Raw genomic sequence first — 3,754 nt, 5'->3', positions numbered from 1 at the left:
TGGATGGATGAGATGGATGGATGGATTGGATGGACGCCTGGATGGACTGGAATTTTAATCATTAGATGGATGGATAGGTGGTCGGATGCGATGGACGGACGACAGTGATGAATCTGGATAGATAAGATAGCTAGGATAGTAGGAGATAGATAGATAATAGGTAGATAGAGCGAGCGAGAGAGAGAGAGAGAGCAGAGAGAGACAGGAGAGAGCAAGAGACGAGAAGAGAGGAGAGCTCTTCGAGAGACAGACAGACAGACGCGCGATAGAGACAAAAAAGTTGGGGGGGGCAAAAGGCAGCGAGTGGTACCTTTCGCCATAATATGCCAAATAGCACCTGATACCCTTCACAGTCGGCATGTTTCCATCCATTAGGTTGATGTTTAAGCATGGATCGTGGTGGATGATGATATAACGTGATTGATAATGATATATACAGGTATGAATAAGCATTAATTAATCGCATCCTGCCAAACTATACGTCAAATTTTCACCTGGAAATTCACTATCGGCTGACCTTTGGGGGATAGGTAACCAAACTGTTACTAATTAAATATAGCTATATTAGGTTTCGTGCGAGGTACATGTATATCAGGAGTAGATAATAGGGATCCCTATTATCTACTTCTGATGTATATATATATAATTTCAGGCGAGGCTGCCCTATAGCTTGCTCATATACATAGTGATTTTAATAAAACGCACAATGCGATTATATATATATGCGATGTTTCATTTCGCTGTTTCATTTCTCCTAGGTGCGTGCACGCAATCGTCGTACAGGTGCACGCACACGATCGGCGCTTTTAATTAAAAGCACAATTAAAATCCCAGATGTAGAATGGCGCGCGGCGGTGGCGGCGGCGGCAAAGCAATACACGCGCGCGGCGCGATAGATAGATAGATACACGCTGCCCACGTTTCATCGTGCGAAATGGATCCATATAATTATATGGCTACCCGTGTAGCGTCGCCCGCCCCAGCCCAGCCTCCGGATCAATACGTGGAAGAACACCACTTTGTTTCCGCGAGATGTCCCGCAGTGCGTTCGCGTGGCAATCAGAGCGGGCCCGTGCATTGTTATGCGCTGGAGGGGCGCGCAGTGCGGCCCGGACTTCCTTTTAAACCCAACACGAGGGCTCACGCCCGGAGGAGGAGCCGGCTCATTTCATCCCGTCATTAGCGTTCGCACCGCACGGGCCGAAGGATGTGTCTGGTGTGTGTGGTCGTGTGTGCTTGTTGTGTGCGTGTGCGTGTGGTGTGCTGTGTGCGTGTTGCGTGTGAGTGTGCGTGTGTGTTGTGGTGTCGTGTGCGTGTGCGTGTGGTGATGCGTGTGCGCTGCTGCGTGTCGGCTGCCGCGTGGTGGTGCGCGTGCAGCGGTGCAGCGTCTGCGCGTGCGCGGCGCGGTGTCGCGTGCGCGTGCGACGTGCGCAGTGCGCCTGTCGCGCGTCGCGCGTGCGTGTCACGTGCGCGCGCTGGTGTTGTACGTTTAACACGTGCTGTGCGTGCTGCCGTCGTTGAGGCTGAGCGTGTCACGTACACGTGCGCCCGCGTCGTGCGTGTGACCGCTGTTGCGTCGTGCGTGTGCGTCGTTGCGTGTGCGTGTGCATGTAGGCCTACGTCGGTGTTGTGTCGTGCGTTGTGTGTCGTGCGTGAATCTTCCGTGTGTACGTACACGGGCGTGCGTGCATGTAGCACGTGCTTGCGATGCGTGCTAAAGTGTTGTGCCACGTAAACGTGGTCGTGCGTTGCCGTTAGCAACGGCGCGTTCGCGTGGTGGTCATTTGGTCGCACGTGGCGGCGTGTGCGCTGTGCCGTTGGGCCCGTTGTCGTGTTGCACGGTCACACGTGCGTGTGTACGTTACACGCTGGTGCGGGGCGTGTTGTGTGTCACGTACAACGTGCGTGCGTGAGTTGATGCTATCGCAGTGCGTGTGCGCGTGGGTGTGCACGTACACGTGCGTGGTGTGCACGTACACGTGCGTGCGGTGCAGTGGCCGTGAGGCCAGCGTTGCCCGTGCAGTGTGTGTGTGCTGTGGTGTGTGCTGTGTGTGTGGGCGCGTTGTCAGGTCACGCACGGAAGTGTGTGCGGATCCGCGCTTTTGTGACGTGTGCACGTACACGGCGGATGTGCTCACGATGGTATGTTTGTCTTTCGAAATGCGCGGGAAGGGAGGATTTTAAAGCTTAGTGAGGGTGGAACTGATGCACAGCATGTCCCAGGTCGCGGGCAAAAGTAGCACGTGCTGTGCGTGTGTGTGTGTGTTACGGTAGTGCGGGACGTGGTGTGGCGTTGCGTGCGTGCATGCGTGCGTGCGTGGCTTCCGTCGTGTGTGCTATGCTGCAGGCGCTGCAGCATTTTGTGGATGCGGCATGCAAACTGCCCATGTAAAATGCCACGAGTGTTGGGAACAGGTCGATAGAGAGAGAGAGACGAGAGAGAGAAGAGAGAGAAGAGGAGGATACGCGTAGAGAGAGGACGAGGAGGAAAGAGAGGCCGCGCAGGATGGGGAGATCGCGAGACAGATATAATACGAATAGAATATACCAGCGATACGCACCAGATAGCCATAGATAGATACGATTCAGACACTAGATAGGATTGCAGGTTGACGTTGCGTGGTCCGTACACGTGCTGTGCCGAGGCGTGAACTGTAGACGTACACGCTCCGCAGAGTATGATGGATAGATAGATAGATAGATGATAGATAGCATATGTGATAGATCGATAGATAGATAGTAGATAGATAGCATAGATAGATACGATAGACTAGAGTAGGCATGTGACTAGGTGTAAGTATGGCAGATTGCGATCGATGAGATGCATAGATAGATCAGATAGAGTAGTGAGTGAGATTGTGTAGATATGGATAGATAGCTGATGACTAGATTTAGAACTCGTGGCGTTGAGATTGAGCACTAGATAGGATAGTATCAGCTAGATGTGAGCTAGATATGATAGGTGCAGCGTGCATGTTACGATAACAGACATCAGTAGAGCGTGATACGATAGATTAGATAGAGTAGTGTAGAATAGATAGATGATAGATTAGATAAGATAGACGTAGTAATCGAATGAAATCATAGATCGCAGATAGATATATCAGATAGATGTGGTCACGCATTGGATATCAGATAGCTAGTGTAGATAGAATAGTGACTAGGATTAGGCATAGGTTTAGTGGACTAGATGATGATGGACTAGTATAGGGTCAGGTTACGCAACTAGGATTGGGCAGTTGACGGATAGTTCAGAACTAGAACTAAGAGCTTAGATAGATAGATAGAGGAGATAAGACTAGAATTTAGATACGATAGTTATAGATAGCATTAGCATAGATAGATAGATAGACTAGATAGATAGTTAGATGGATAGATAGATATTATATGATGTTGTACAGTGATTGATACGATAACGAGTAGTAACATCAGTTTAGACTAGATAGATTAGTAGACTAGGTTTGAGATAGATGTTCTAGATGATAGAATATAAGGCATCGTCTAGATAGGTCATCATAACGTAGACTCTGAGATAGATCTATTAAGATAAAAGATAGACTAAATTAGCGCAATATCAGTAATTAGATATAGCTAGATAANGTGTGTGTGTGTGTGTGTGTGTGTGTGTGTGTGTGTGTGTGTGTGTGCGCGCGTGTGGAAGTGGATCGGTTACAGGCGATTGTGTACCGTGACTGTTTGTCTTTCGAAATGGCCGGGGAAGGAGGCATTTTCAAACAGTGAGGGGGGAAGTGAG

Source organism: Priapulus caudatus, unplaced genomic scaffold, assembly GCF_000485595.1.
Source record: "Priapulus caudatus unplaced genomic scaffold, Priapulus_caudatus-5.0.1 Scaffold740, whole genome shotgun sequence".
Classification (NCBI taxonomy): Eukaryota; Metazoa; Priapulida; class Priapulimorpha; order Priapulimorphida; family Priapulidae; genus Priapulus; species Priapulus caudatus.
This window is presented reverse-complemented; position numbering follows the sequence as displayed.